At 38.4% G+C, this 14,649-nt stretch overlaps 1 protein-coding gene across 3 annotated transcripts in view; it reads right to left on the bottom strand.

Moving 5' to 3' along the window:
- LOC134473609 (serine/threonine-protein kinase MARK2-like) overlaps positions 1-14,649 on the bottom strand; it is a 34,665-nt gene extending 20,016 nt beyond the window's left edge. For all 3 annotated transcript variants that reach the window (XR_010043930.1, XR_010043929.1, XM_063238567.1), the window contains exon 1: positions 1-14,649. This exon is cut by the window's left edge. The gene's annotated coding sequence lies outside the window, so the exon portion shown is untranslated.

Genomic DNA, 14,649 nt, shown 5'->3' with positions numbered 1-14,649 from the left:
TTCTTCCTGAGCTTTCAAGCTGCTATAGTAAGTCCTCAATCTCTATGATCGGGTACTGGTGGTCAACCTATGCCATTTATAAACAGGACGTATTTCATGCAGGTCCCCAGACTGCTTCTTCCCAGTCCACCCAATGGTGCCAAATCTTCCCTCCATCACTCACTCTTTAGTCCTAAACCTTAAAATGCCTTTTATTCTCTTGTGTTTATACAGGCTGACTTAGACATACTGAGGCCTCAACAGCTTACACCTGTTATCACTAGTAAACCTCTCCTCAGTGATATAAGACCACCCCCTTCCTTTCTTATTCACCAATTTCTCAGGTAACCCTGATCAAGACTGGCAGATAAATTTTGTCTTCTCATTTTGTTTATACTTTTTCAGGATACATGAAAGCCTTTCCCACAACCAGGGAGACTGTTGATATACTTGCTAAAGTCCTGTTACAGCAAATCATTCCAAGGACTACAACCAGGTTACAGCGACCCATACCTGATATTCTTGGCAACCTCAACAGTGATCAAAGTTGCTAGTCTGTCATTCTGGTTCCACATCACTCAGGCTAAGTGGTGTCCTTCTAGCCCTAGATCTAACCATCCTTTTCCTACTCGTCTCTGCCTTACCAAGGCCTCACAGCCACGACTCTCAGGCTAAGTCATGGATACACTTTGGTTCCTAATTTCTTACGTTCTATTAATGATCATTTTTACAGCAGGACTCGTAACAGTATTTCCTAAAGACTCCAATGTCATGCATACCAGAGACAAGCCTTACCTACCTACCCTTTTAACTTTTACCCTTTCAGATGGGGGAATAATCACCTCTCGTAACTTCACTCCTCGTAACCCCACATTTATTTGTAACCCCACATTTAATTTTCAGAATTCTGCCTTCCCATGGAAATGTTTCTACCTCAACATCCTCCTGATATAATGACATGTCTAAATCAAAGGCACCTTTCTTTTTACCTCACCTGGGTCCTTAAATATGACAGTGCCATGTCTCCTCATAACATCTTTTCTCTTTGTTTTTCCAGTCTAACATACGTGCATTCACCAGTGAAGTTGTCGTGGCTAAAACACCTGGCACCAGCTTCTACCTGGGCATCAACCATCATCCCGTCAATTCCCCTAGACCCCAGTACAGCGCCCTCTGCCAGCAGGAAGCATATAAAGAGAAAAATCTTTGCCCCTTTTCATAATAATAATCATAAGATGGGATATAAAAGAGTTTCGGCCCAGACAGGACACTGTAGCTGGTAAAGCCAAGGGGCTCTATCTCCCCCACCCCTAGAAATCTACCTCTGGCGCCAAACTAGTGCCAATGGGCTACCTGTGCATCCCTAATGCCCTCTCAGGCACCACCCCTAACCTAAGCTACCTATAGGCCCCCATTCCACGTGTTCCACAGAGAGATCGCTGAGCCCAGGGTGGAGATGCCGTGCTCAGGGGATCGGGGATGATTCTCCCCGCATTCTCAAATTAAAGCTCATTTATATTTCATACTTCTTATCTTTTCAGCCACCACTGGTCCCCCACAGTTCTATCAGTTTTCATAATTCCTTCTTCTATAAAGCCAATAAGGGGTTTTAGTGTCACTACCTTTTATATTGTATACTATCAATAACAGTAATATTTACATGTAGCATTTAAAATTTAGGTGTGTTTTATAAAGTCACATGTAGTTTTATCAGAAAACTTTAAAGATTATGTACTTGCTAGAAAACCATACCACTATGCAGATGCATAGACAACCTGGGCCTCTTTAGGCCTGATTCACGCTTTATGTGATAGTGTGATTAAAGAGAAAAGCTTCATTAAAATGGGGTCACACTGTAAAATATGTTTCACACAAAACTTTAAGTTTTTAATTTTGAACTCAGTAAAAATTTTTAAATATGTTCATTTTGTTTATGAAATCAACATTGCATCTCATCTTTTCATTAGTGGTTTTTAAAATTAGTTTACATAAAATGATGAGAACATATGTATTAGGTATAGATATGGAAAATAAATATAGATATGGACACAATATGCAGAAGCCACCTTTTTCCTACTGTTTCCTTGAATTGCCTTTATTGCTGATACTACATACTGGTGGTATTGGAAAAAGGATAGCTCAAAGGATAGGAATAAAAATCACAAGGTTTTCTGTATTTAATACATGAGAAAATTTTCCAGTCTCTGTAGCTCCAACTGTTTTTAAAAGCCTGTCTTCAAAAAGAAATGCCAAATATGGGAAAAGCGTATTACTTTGGACACAAAAGCAATCCCTCGAGGACATATGTCATATAATGTAACACACGCTGTGGCAGCCATGTGCATATAGTCCTATGGTCTGACCACGGAACCATGATTGCTGTTCAGGCTCTCAAATGCAGCGTGTGGTTAGGCTGAGGCCACACATTTTACCCACTACTCCCAAGCAGTCATTGAGCACAGCGAGGATAGCAAGGCAAGCCAGCTACTGGAAGCTTAGTCCTTTAGTAATGCTGACATGGACTCAGAGGCTTCCCCCTGGCTTGGAGAGATCCTTATAACTTCACAGCAGTCTAGGATCTAAGTTTACTTTCTTTCCTCTTTTCTGCACAAAATCAGATCCTTACACTAGTCTGACTATTCTCCTAGCCTCCTTTCCACTTAGTTTCCACTTTCATCATAGACATTTTTCTTTAGTAAATTACTTGCACATCAAATTCTGTCTTGTCATTTGCTTCATCAAGAATACAAGAAACATACCGATTCTGTTTTCTTTGGAATTTCATGAGAAGTTCTTAGAAGTTTTACGATCGATTTTTAATTTAGCACAGTAAAAGCAGTCTTTGTTTTTAAAAGGCTGGGCACATAGTTAGAAAATACATCATTTTGTCATGGTGGACAGATTGTAATCTAGCTCAAGACAGCCCTGTAGTTTCATTTTCCTTCTTTTAAGAAACCTATTGTCTTCTGAAAATAAATACTGACAGCTCTTCTTGTGGACACACGTGCAAGAGAAACGATCAATGTGAACTAAATGAAAGCAGAAACACTCCTTAGAAGTCTGAGACCAGAAAGATCAGCTTAAGTGTCATCTTTGTCCTTCAAATAAAGAAATATGTATGTATGTGTTATGAAGAAAATGTAGGGCAGTGTCACAACACGAAAGAAAGAGTAGCATAGAAACAAGGTATTTTTGAGTATTTAATAGAAGAAGCAAATAAAAATTGAACAGTTTTAGACTTCATGAAATCATTTTTGGAAAAGCATCTTCATTTTAAAAGATTTCAGTATCTGTAAAAGAAGGTTGGGCCAGGGATTTAGCTTGGCGGCACAAGTGCCTGCCTGGCAAGCTCGAGATCATGAGTTTGATCACTAGTACCAAAAACCAAAACAAGACAGAAAGAAAGAAACATGCCTGTAATCTCAGCACTCAGGAGGATCACTGCAAGCTTGAGACCAGCCTGGGCTACAAAGTGAGCTCAAGGCCAGCCTAAAACCTTCATGGTGAGACACCATCTCAAAAAACAAAAACAAACACAAAACAAAACAAAACAAAGGTTATGTTAGAAAGTCTATAATGCCTAATATAAAATATAATATTCTATGACTTATTAGTTTGTTGCTTATACAATGCTTAATATATGCTTAGTTTTTGTTAAGCTCTGACATACAAATCTTCAAGGAGAAAAGACAGGCAATAAATGAGGCAATTAATATTGTGAAAATGTGTGCCTAGAGTGTGATGGAATATAGCATAGAAACACTTAATTCACTTCTATGAGAGAAGTTGAGAAAGGCATTTCAGAGGAAGGAATTCACAGGGAGAGCTAAGACACCAGTTCAGGTCCTAGCTGGCGTGGGACAGGGGAGGATGTGTCTGAGTAGCTGCTGAGCCATTATGTTACAACATAATGGAAAAGAGTCTAGGAGAGACTTTAGAAAATGGCACACTTTGATCAAAGGACGCCAGTGAATGGGCGATGTGGAGGGGCCATGAGAGACAGTACAGTTGTCAAAGCCCTTGGAATATCAGGAATTTTATCCAAAGCCATGAGAAAATCTAGGCAGTTTCTTTTACCTTTTAGAAATGCCACTTTAAATGTGGTAAATCAGAATTGTGTGAAGGCAAACCAGATCAATTCATTAGAAATCTATCAGAAATCAATTCATTAGAAATCTATCAGAAATAATTCATAGTTCATATTATGCTTGCAGGTAGTTCATATTATGGTTGATTGTATTTTGTTTGTATGAACAAAAAAAGGCACAAGGAAATCTGATGTGCTAAAGAACTTGTGGTCTGCAGTGCATGAAAATAGAAGGGACTTGTGACTCTTTCCCTGAATTCTTTTTTTCATGTTAGTCCTGGATCTAGCATCAAGCACTTTGCCTGTGTACCTGGCCCTCTTCACAGTAGTTGGCAAAAATTTATTCTTGCCTGGATTTCAGAGTAGAATTAAGAAGCTGACATGGTTGAAGGTTACTGCTAGGTTTAGTTAAAAATCACTGGTGTAAATAATTTCATAGGAAACTGAGTTTTACAGAGTTAATATTCCAGAAATTAGGCGACTTTTTTCTGTTACCAAATTAACTTGGATGATATAGATACCTCTCAGTTCCTTAAAGGACATTATTCTGAAATTTTCCCTGGAACTGTCTACCACTTAGAAATGAATCAGGCTTGGAGTCACAAGGAAGATGAGGGATATATGCACCGTAAGTGGTGTTAAGTAAAGAACAGTGAATGAAAGGTGACTGAAAAAATAAGTCTGCAAATCAAGGTCAAATATACCTTTCTTTAGTTTTTCCTCGAAGTTTTTAGTAGAATGGTTATACCACTAGAAACCTGGGCATCTTGGTGTTCCTGTTACCCCTTTCCTGGTGAGTGTGCTATGCTCTGATTAGTTTCCAAGGAACAGTATTGGGAGTTTCTGTGTATACACCCGCAACAGCCCCCAGCAGTACCTAGTATATCAGGCACTCAGTAAACACTTGTTTTAGCAAGCACAACTCAGTGACTTTTTATACTTTAAAAGAATACCGTTAATTTTCAAATGGCCTCTGTCTTATACATACCACTTTCTGTTTATCAGCATATGTTTGCAATACATCATCGTCACCCTCGTTTTGGGGGACTGGTATATAGATCTACCATGTCTTGATCATTTCTGACCCATTTGCCTTTCCTTCCCTTTTCCTACCCTGACCCCTTTTTCATCTTCAAAATGTTTACCTTTTTGCTTCATACATAACTCTATCTCTTTATGTTTATGCTTTAGGTTTCTCATATAACAGAAATTAAATGCTGAAACTTTAATTTCTATGAATTATGCTTCATCTGATCATTGGAATGTGTTAGGAGGTTTGAGGGGGAAAGATCAAACCAGAGACAAGTTTTCTTCAGTAGTGAAAGGTAAGAAAGTCTACTAAATCAAGTAGACTTTTGAGTCCTGGAAAGGCCTCCTGAGAGACCTGTGTTCTGCTTTGTTCCCTCAAGGTCCCTTCTCCGTGGATAATGGGAAAGTACTGGGAGCTTGTGACACAGGACCAGTGTGGGGGCCCTGCCCTGGACTTGTCCCCATGCAGATGGGCACACTGTGAGCCAGGCTTGTTGGCCAGCACAGCCCTCTCAGCCCTTAGCTGTGACACCAGGAAATATTGTGAGCCTCTGGGTTGAGCCAACAGGGACAGGCTCTGCCTTCAGACATTTCCTGGTGTTAGGGATTTCCCTGGATTTAGGGATGACCTTGTGTGGACCAAGGTGAGGCGAAGCCTCACCCCGCCCCATAAGGATGAACTCGGGGTTCATTTGAAGATGATGTGATGAGCTGTGCACAAGGGAGAGAACATCGTCCCACATGTGCACCCTGGCAGGGCAGTGACTGGGTATCAGTAGGGTGCTACAGGGCCCAGAGAAAAGAGGAGGTAAGGGGATAGAACCAGTCCATTTTATGCGGAGAAGGGGAAGCACTGAGAAGGGATGGTTAGAGGCTTCTGGCAGCAGGGACACAGTCTGCATAGGCAGGGGGTCCCCAGAGGCGCAGGACATCTCAGGTGATGCAATGCAAGTACCATACTATGGCTAGGGTTAAGAGAAACTGAGACCATGGGCTTGTTAGGAGCAGCTCCTGCGGCGCTAAAAAGTGAAACTCATAGTGAAGGGGAGATGATTTAGTCACTAGGGCATGGTAGCACATCCATGAAAGACCCTCCAGTATTTTAAAAAAATTTTGCACAGGGTCTAAGTTGAAGAGGCTGGCCTTTAACTTGCAGTTTTCCTGCTTCAGTCAGCAAAGTAGCTGGAATTACAAGCAGATACATCCTTGTCTGGTAACATCACTGGAATTTGTAATGATATCTTCATTGCATGTATGTTGTTAAGTTTTATACTGACAATTTTTCCTTACAGGTTTTTTATTTTTATACATATGGATAGTCCCCAAATTATTTTTAAAGTTTATTTTTTTTTTTGAGCTGGCTTCTTTACTACATTTATTAATCTATCTGAAACTTCTGGTTTAAATAATAGGTCAAATTGAACAGTTATTTCAACAATGAACTTTCATCATATTTGACCATTTCACAAGTTGTGAGGATCATGTCTGAACAGTATTCCAAGTCTCTGAGATCAAATATCTCTTTTGAGAAGTGGCCCTCTATACTGATTTGCTAAAACTAACATAAATACCCTCCAGAAGCTGAATAAACACAAGTACCTTATGTTGAAATTTGGGGGACTACAAGTCCAAGGTCAAAGTATTGGAGGGGTTGGCTTCTCCTGAGTCCTTTCTCCTCGGCTTATAGATGGCCAGTTTCTCCCTGTCTTCATATTCTTCTGTGTCTGTGTCCTAATCTCTCCTCCTTAAATGGACACTAGTCACACTGGATTAGGGCCCATCTCTGTAACCTTAATGATCTCATGAAAGATTCTGCCTCCAAATGTCAAAATATCACATTATGAGGTACCAGGTATTAGGACATCAAAATTTGGATTTGGGGTAGAGATGGGAGAAACTCAGCCCATGACATCTTGCAACTGTAGAAAACAGGGCTGCAGTGGGGAAGTAAAGTCAGTAATAAACTCCTATCCATTTAAACCACTTTTATTCAAGTTATCTATTCCTCCTTCAAAGCATTTCTAGTGAACACAAATTTCAACATCCCACATAGAAGTATATTAGAAAAGAGTATTGTTACTAGTACAGGTTTACAATACAAAGTGATCATATTCACAATGGGGAGTTGGTATGTATATACATCTTAATTCTTTTTTACTCCTTTCCCTCCCTTCCCCAAGAATATACATTTTAAAAGGTGATTATGACTGAAAATATCCCAAACTTGAGCTGTTTTACACCTTCATATGAAAACTAGTTCCCTGTCAGTGTGCCACACACTTGTCTGCAGAGACAGAAGAGCCAGCGAATGAACACTCAAAAGTAACTGCAGAAATAATCCAGAAACCTCTGTGGGTTGTGTCTGACCTGCCTCTCCCTCTGCTTTGAATATGGACTTGATAAGTGAATTTAAGCCTCCATACTTTCATATCTTCACACTTAAGTCTCCCCTCCCAAAAGACTGTCATCATGAAGAGGACCACTCTTTCCTTCTTACTTCACACTACCTGCAGGAGAAAAACAAGGCCATGTCTTTGCCCACTGGCATCCAATCTTCGATACAAATTTATTTGGCTCATATAATGCAAAAGATCTTATTTCCACTAAAACAGCATTTCAACATTATTAATGAAGCAGTAACTTTAAATGACTATAATGTGGGGAAGTATGCTGAAATGAGTCTGTGTTAGTATGCTGTCTGAATAAAAAAAAACTAAGAGGGAAAAAGGGAAATAAATAGCTTTCATTTAGCTTTTCAATAATTAAATGTTACCTTCATTTGGTAACATCTACTTACAATTCTTTTTTTTCCATTCTTAGATAACATTTAAGTGATGTCCATTATTTCCAATCTTGGTGCTTCCATGTCATTCTCTCCTTGAATATAATTCCTCCCACTGCTACTGCTCTCAATTTATAGAAAAATAAAATTTCATCATCAAATATATTATACTATGTGCCACTATCTTCAAAGTAGTTAACTCAGACTACATAAAACAAAGATTCTTCCAAACTGATACTAAGATAATACAAGCTTTCCTTTCTAATGAACTCTAAATAAAACCAACTAGCATAGAGATATTGAAATATTTTTAAAATGGAATTTGGAGGTATTTTAACTTCTCCCTGTTTCCTACTTATTTCTTTTATTCCGTGTTTCTCATACAAGAGAAACCATGCAATGTTTTAGCTTGTATGTCTGATTTTACAACACTATGTTCCCAAGTAGCATCCACTTCCTACAAATGCCTCAAACTTGTCGATGTGGCACTATAGTATGCAACTGTATGTGTACAAATACACTTTGCTTATCCATTTGTTAATGGACAGAATTTCTAAGACCTATCTGTCATAAATTATGCTGCTATAAACACAAGAATGCATTTATCCCTGTAATATGATTTAACTCTTGGGAAGATGCTTAGAGCTGGTCAGAAGAACCTTGTTTTTAGTTTTTTGAGGAACTTTTACATGGATTTCCCTTGTGGTTGTACTAGTTTATATTCCTGCCAATGACGTAGGAAGAGTTCCTTCCCTCTCGTATCCTTTTCTTCTTCCTTCTCCTTTTAATTCTCAAGTAACTTGCTTTTGAGTTCACAAATTCTTCCACTTTGACAATGCATTCTACTGACATTCTCTATTAAGCTGCTCTGCCAAACCTTAGAATTGTTTTAAAAGTATTTCCTTGAAAAGAGCTGTACAGTATTTTGAATGATTTCTCCACTTCTTTGGTTTGTTTTTTTCTGTACTTTGTGCTGTTACTGTTTTAATCCTTGTATTTAGACACTGTTGGACACTGATGTCTCTATCTAGCCTTTGTAGCCAAGCATTATCTGAGGATGTCACTTAACAGTAAGACTGTCCAAAAGTTCCAGGCAAGATCATTACTTATGACTCCTATACCTATGACCACTTTAGCTGCTAAAACACTAAAGGACAAACTAAACCTAGAATGGCCATGCTGAGGACCAGCTTGATATAATGTAAGCAATATTAATAAATTGGCACAAGAATAAATCAAGTCTGTCATAGACCTATGTGAATTGTGGCGAGAACTGTGGCTGGCTTATGGACAGGTTAATCCTTAAACCAATGGCCAGAACTGAGACTAGTGAACAATTCATGAAGTTCCAGTGCCTCAAAAACAAGACGAAATGGCATCTGTGGACTCTGACTCACCAAAATTCTCTCTAGCCCAGTAGTCAGTTAGCAGTCAAGTTACAACTATGAGCGGGTCCTGTGTTCTCTTCCAAAAACACATTCTCAATTTTTGAACGTTGGCCGCATCAACAGCTCACCCCCACTGCTTCCTGGAGCCATTACCTTCAATCCCATTACCTTCCCATTACCTCAAAGCCGTTATGTTCATTACCCATTACCTTCAATCAAGCTGTACACTTAATGATGGCCAAGGACTCTGTGCCTTGTGGTCTTAGTCCTTACTGGGCTCCAACCATCCCAGTGCCCCTTTTTACTAAAATAGAAATATACTTTGTGTTTTATTGTACCCAAGCAGGAGACTGGTGGTCACAGGCCAGGCCAGGGCCCAATACTACCACAGATGCTCCACCAACCTGGACCCAATTACCTGACTGCTGAAGTCTGTCTGTTGCTGTAAGTTATTGAGACCAAGACTACAATTAGCCAGTAGTGATGCAGAATAGAACATTAGTTTATTTCACCATTCCCATCTGACAGAGTAGTGGCCCTACAGAATCCATTTTGGTTAGCGCCCACCAGTCATTGAGTGGCCTTGGGAGTCCTTTGGGGACTGAGTTTCACCTTGGCAAGTGTGATTATGGATCCCAGGAGTGCTGTATACTTAAATTCTTTCCCACATGTGGCAGACAGCATCTCTCCATGCTATGTTGCTTTGGTTTGGGGCAAGTGTCCTCCAAGTACTATAAACCCACCCTATCCTCTTCAGTGCATCTTTTATTATGCCACAAGTAGGGTCTGCACATTCAGCTGGCTTCCTTGACTCAGGTGAAACTTATTTCCTGTATAAATAATTGTTTAACAGATGTTTCTTCAGGGGATAATGATGAAGTCGTTTTTGCCATCCTGCTCTGTCCCTTTTCCAGTAATACCATTCTGATATTCAGATGGTTTGGAATGACAGCTTTTAAGAAATTTGCAAGTTTCTTCTAAAGACCACTGATTAAACTGTTTTAAAGTTGTAATTTCAATGTTCATCAGAGGAGATTCACTTTCAGTGTGATAAAGCAAGAAAGGTAATGAATCCTTTTCCCCTTTCAAAAGATACGAAATATAAAGCTTTACAAAAAAATCAAATTGATTTTAACACTTTGGAACTCAATAAAAGACATTTATGCATAATAATTGCTAATGCCTCAGTTAAAAACACTTATGTCTGTCATATCCCTGCCCACCAGGACTGCTTCTACCCTATGGCAACTCCGTAAGGTCAATGGTTTAACCAATGAGAAGGTAGATCTTAATGAATAATGTTTGTTCTCTGCTAAGAACTTAATTTGATGCACTAGAAGTTAAATTTGTGCCCTAAGTGATGAATAGTTTATTAACCTGACGTTTTTAGTCCTGTTGAGGTTAAAAAAAAAAAAAGAGAGAGAGATGAAATAAGTGTTTAACTGAAATTTCTGGGAGGTAAGAAAGTCACAGGAGCTCAGTTAGCACTTCACACATACCACAGACACAGGGAACAGAAAGCTCTCAAGCATATGCAAAGGCAGAAGCAAAACTGCCCAAAAGAAATCAAAGGCCAGGGCTGGGGATTTAGCTCAGCAGTGGAAGCATCTGCCTAGCAAGCATGAGGTCATGAATTTGATCTCTGGTACAAAAAAAAAAAAAAAAAAAAAAATCAAAGGCCAAGACAGACTGAATGTAGTTGTTTGATCATACACAGATCTATCAGCAGAAAGCAGAAAGCAGGAGCCTCAAGAAATGGAAAGGTTTAAGCAGTCTGTAACTACTAAGCTAAGCAAACAGCAGCTAATGCTTAGATAACAATACTGAAAAAAAAACTTAGCAAGGCTACCAACAGCTATGCACAATGCAATAGAGACAGAAGTCACAGATTCTGTTGAGGCCTACTAATCAAAGGAACAATGGTAGGGCAATGTACATGTTTGCCATATCTTACTATTTGAAACTGAACAAAAGATAACAAGGGATATCAAGAAAGAAGCATTACTCTTAAAAAAGGAAGTCATGTTCATAGAAGTAAACAAACTGTTAACTCAGGAAAAAAAAATTCCATGAAAGACCCAAAAGAAAAACTAGGAGCTGAAAAATATGAACAAATATTCAAGACATCTGAGATAGCACAAGAACAATCTGTGACAGTGAAACCAAAACAAACACAACAACAACAACCAAACCCTGAAATTACTCAATACAGAAAAAAGAATGGAAGGGAAAAAAAGAGACAAGAGTCCTGGAGTCCAGGGACAACACGAATTGTACCAATACATGTGTGTAAGGGGGATTACAGAGTAACAAAAGGACAGAAAATATATTTGAATAGCCAAGAATCTCCTGTCTGATGAAAGACAATCTACACATCAAACAAGCTCCAAAACCAAGCTATTTATAAAGAGCTATACCTAAAAACTGTTAAAATGTAAAAAAAAAAAAATCCTGAAACCAAAAACAAAACAAACAAAACCTATATACATAGATTAATAATATTTAAGAGCTGACTTCTCACTGAGAGTCAGGGTATGCTGGGATGACATTTAGAGATTCAAAGAAAAAATTTTCAACAACATATATCCTGAAAAATCTGTTCTTAAAAACAAAAGGCAAACTGGAAGCAGTGACACAAATTTGTAATCCCAGGAACATGGGGCATTGAGGCAAGAGTGAAACCTTGTAAAAAAAAAGGGCTGGGATGCAGCTCATTGGTAGAATGCCAGGAAAAATAAAAGACAAAAGGCATAATCAAACATTTCCAAGATGAAGAATAAGGACTTAAGATTGTTGAGTTTGCAATGTGTATAGCTACAATATACATTAACACCAGTACATGGACATATTGTGGAATGAAGTTCCTACATTTTATCAGAATTGTTAGTTGGAAGTAGACTATGATGATAAGATGTATACTGTCAGTTGGGCATGGAGAGTGTGCCTATAATCCTAGGCCTTGGGAGGCTGAAGCAGGAGGATCACTCTGAGTTTGTAGCCTAGGCTACATACTGAGTTTGAGGCCAGTCTGAACTACACAGCAAGACCCCATCTCACAAACTAAAAAACCAAACAAAAGGTGTACACTGTCATGTTTACAGCAACCACACAAAAAACATGCTCTCTCAAAACAGAAAAAAAAATTGAGAACTGAGCTGGTACCAAAAAAAGTATTTAAACAAAGTAAGATGAAGACAATAGGAGAGAAACCTTTTTAGAGATGAGAAAATCAGTAAACTAGTAGAGTATTTCAATACTGCAGATGAGCTAGTTGTGGTAGGCACGTGCCTATAACCCCAGGATTATAGCAACAGAGATAGGACTGCCAACAGTTTGAAGCCAATCCTGGGCTACACTGCGAGTTCAAGGCCAGCTTCAACCGTCTCAAAATAACCAGTAAAATATAGATGAACTGAAAATCCCACTGACATGGCAGTCAGACTGGACAAAAAGATCCAATAAAGGACTTTCATTCAGAATATATGATCAGGGGACAAAAGATTCCAACAGATACATCTCCAAAGTTATAAGCTCAGGAAAAGGTGTTCAACGTCACTAGAGATGCAAATTAAACGGCAGATTTAATTTGGTGACATCAGAATTTGCATGGCCCTAATTTGGAAGTGAGTGGTGTGACATAACACTTCATGGCTGTCGTGGTTTATGTCAGTGGCCCTCAAGCCTCATACAATTATGAAAGCAACCAAATCTAGTGTTTTGTGGTTGGTTTATTGTCTAGAGCTTGGATTGGTGGTGTGTTTCATCTGCCTAGGGGTGGAACCAGGACATGACGTATCTGCCGGAAGCTGTGCCTCTCTTGCAGGTTTACACCTTGCTGTTTGCAGCAGCCATGAATGGTGGCACCACCATGCCACCCTACCTTGGAGCCAACTGAGTATGGACTAAAACCTTCAAGAACTATAAGAAATAAATCTTTCCTCCTCTAACTTTGAGCATCAGGCATTTTGTCTCAGTGACAAGTAAAAATGAACTAAGACAATTGATAAATTATCAAGAAGTACTATAAAGGATATGAGAAACTCTCTTACATGCCTAGCTAAGAAAATAAAATTGTACAGTGACTCTCTATAAACATTCCCCACAAAATAACATGACAGAATTATGGGAGGCAACAGAAATGTTCTAAAACCTGTTTGTGGTAATGATGCCATAATAAATACATCTTTACACTCACAACTGATGACTTTCATAGCTTGTAAACTATGTCAATAAAGTCTGATTAGATAAGACATTACCAGTGTTTCATATGTATGTATTTATGTATATGCAGACAAAGATAGGGAAAGACAGCACACAAAAACTGAGTGTAATAAATTGGGAAACACAAAATAACTGATAATCTAAATTAAGGTTATATAAGAGGATATCCCTATAATTATCCTGGCAACACTTCTCAGTACTTTGAAATTACAAAATTTAAGATTACCTAAAGAAGGTAAAGAATCACATGATAAACTCTTTAACTTATCCATTTTCTTCAATGAAGACCATATGCAGCATAAGTTGTTAGAAAACTATAGTTAATTTTAATAAAATTACCTCCAGAAAATAACTTGAGTGTAAAGCCAATACAATGCACTCAAAAAAACTGTATGTAAATCCTATAACATGTTCATAATCCAAAATTAAGAGTGAAAAATAATTACATTCATTTTTAACTCGGGTAACTCAAAAGCTCATTATGAGGGACATGGGTTTTGGTTTACTTTTGCTTTTGAGATTAAGCCTAATTATAAAATTATTCAAAACAGAGATGCTAACTTGTTTATTTAATGAAATACTATTGCTTTCAAATAAACTTCACTAGTTGTAAGGACAATAATTGTTTTTTTTTTTTTTTGGCTTTCTGAGAAGAGTTTCACTATGCAGTTCAGGCTAGCCTTGAACATCCTCTTGCTTGTGTGTCCAAAGTGCTGGGATTATAGGCGTGTGCCACTGTACCCTGGCCCATAAGAACAGTAATCTTAATGAAAATGTATGTTGTATTTTTAAAAGGTTATAACCCTTTAAATTCAGATTGTATCTTTGTGTTTACAATTCTTTACTCTTGCATACTTTACAAAGCATTTTTATGTGTGCAACCTGTAGCATAATTAATTGCATCTTATTGATATTTTCATGATAGATATAGAAACAAGATTTATAGTCAATTGTGGTGGTATATGATTGTAATACCTGCTATTAGGACACTAAGGGAGAAGAATCACAGGTTCAGTGTCAGTTTGTGCAGCTAAGCAAGACTCTGTCTTAGAATAAAATTTTAAAAGGGCTGAGATGTAGCTAAGTGATACAGCACTAGCTCAGCATGCACCAGGCCTGGATTCAGTCAGTATCACCAACAGGAAGTGGGGGAGGATGGTTTA

The sequence above is a fragment of the Cavia porcellus genome, unplaced genomic scaffold (genome assembly GCF_034190915.1).
Source record: "Cavia porcellus strain 051 isolate PalLab524CR breed Dunkin Hartley unplaced genomic scaffold, mCavPor4.1 scaffold_27, whole genome shotgun sequence".
Classification (NCBI taxonomy): Eukaryota; Metazoa; Chordata; class Mammalia; order Rodentia; family Caviidae; genus Cavia; species Cavia porcellus.
The sequence above is the reverse complement of the archived record's forward strand: the minus strand, read 5'-3'. Positions and strand labels throughout refer to the sequence as shown.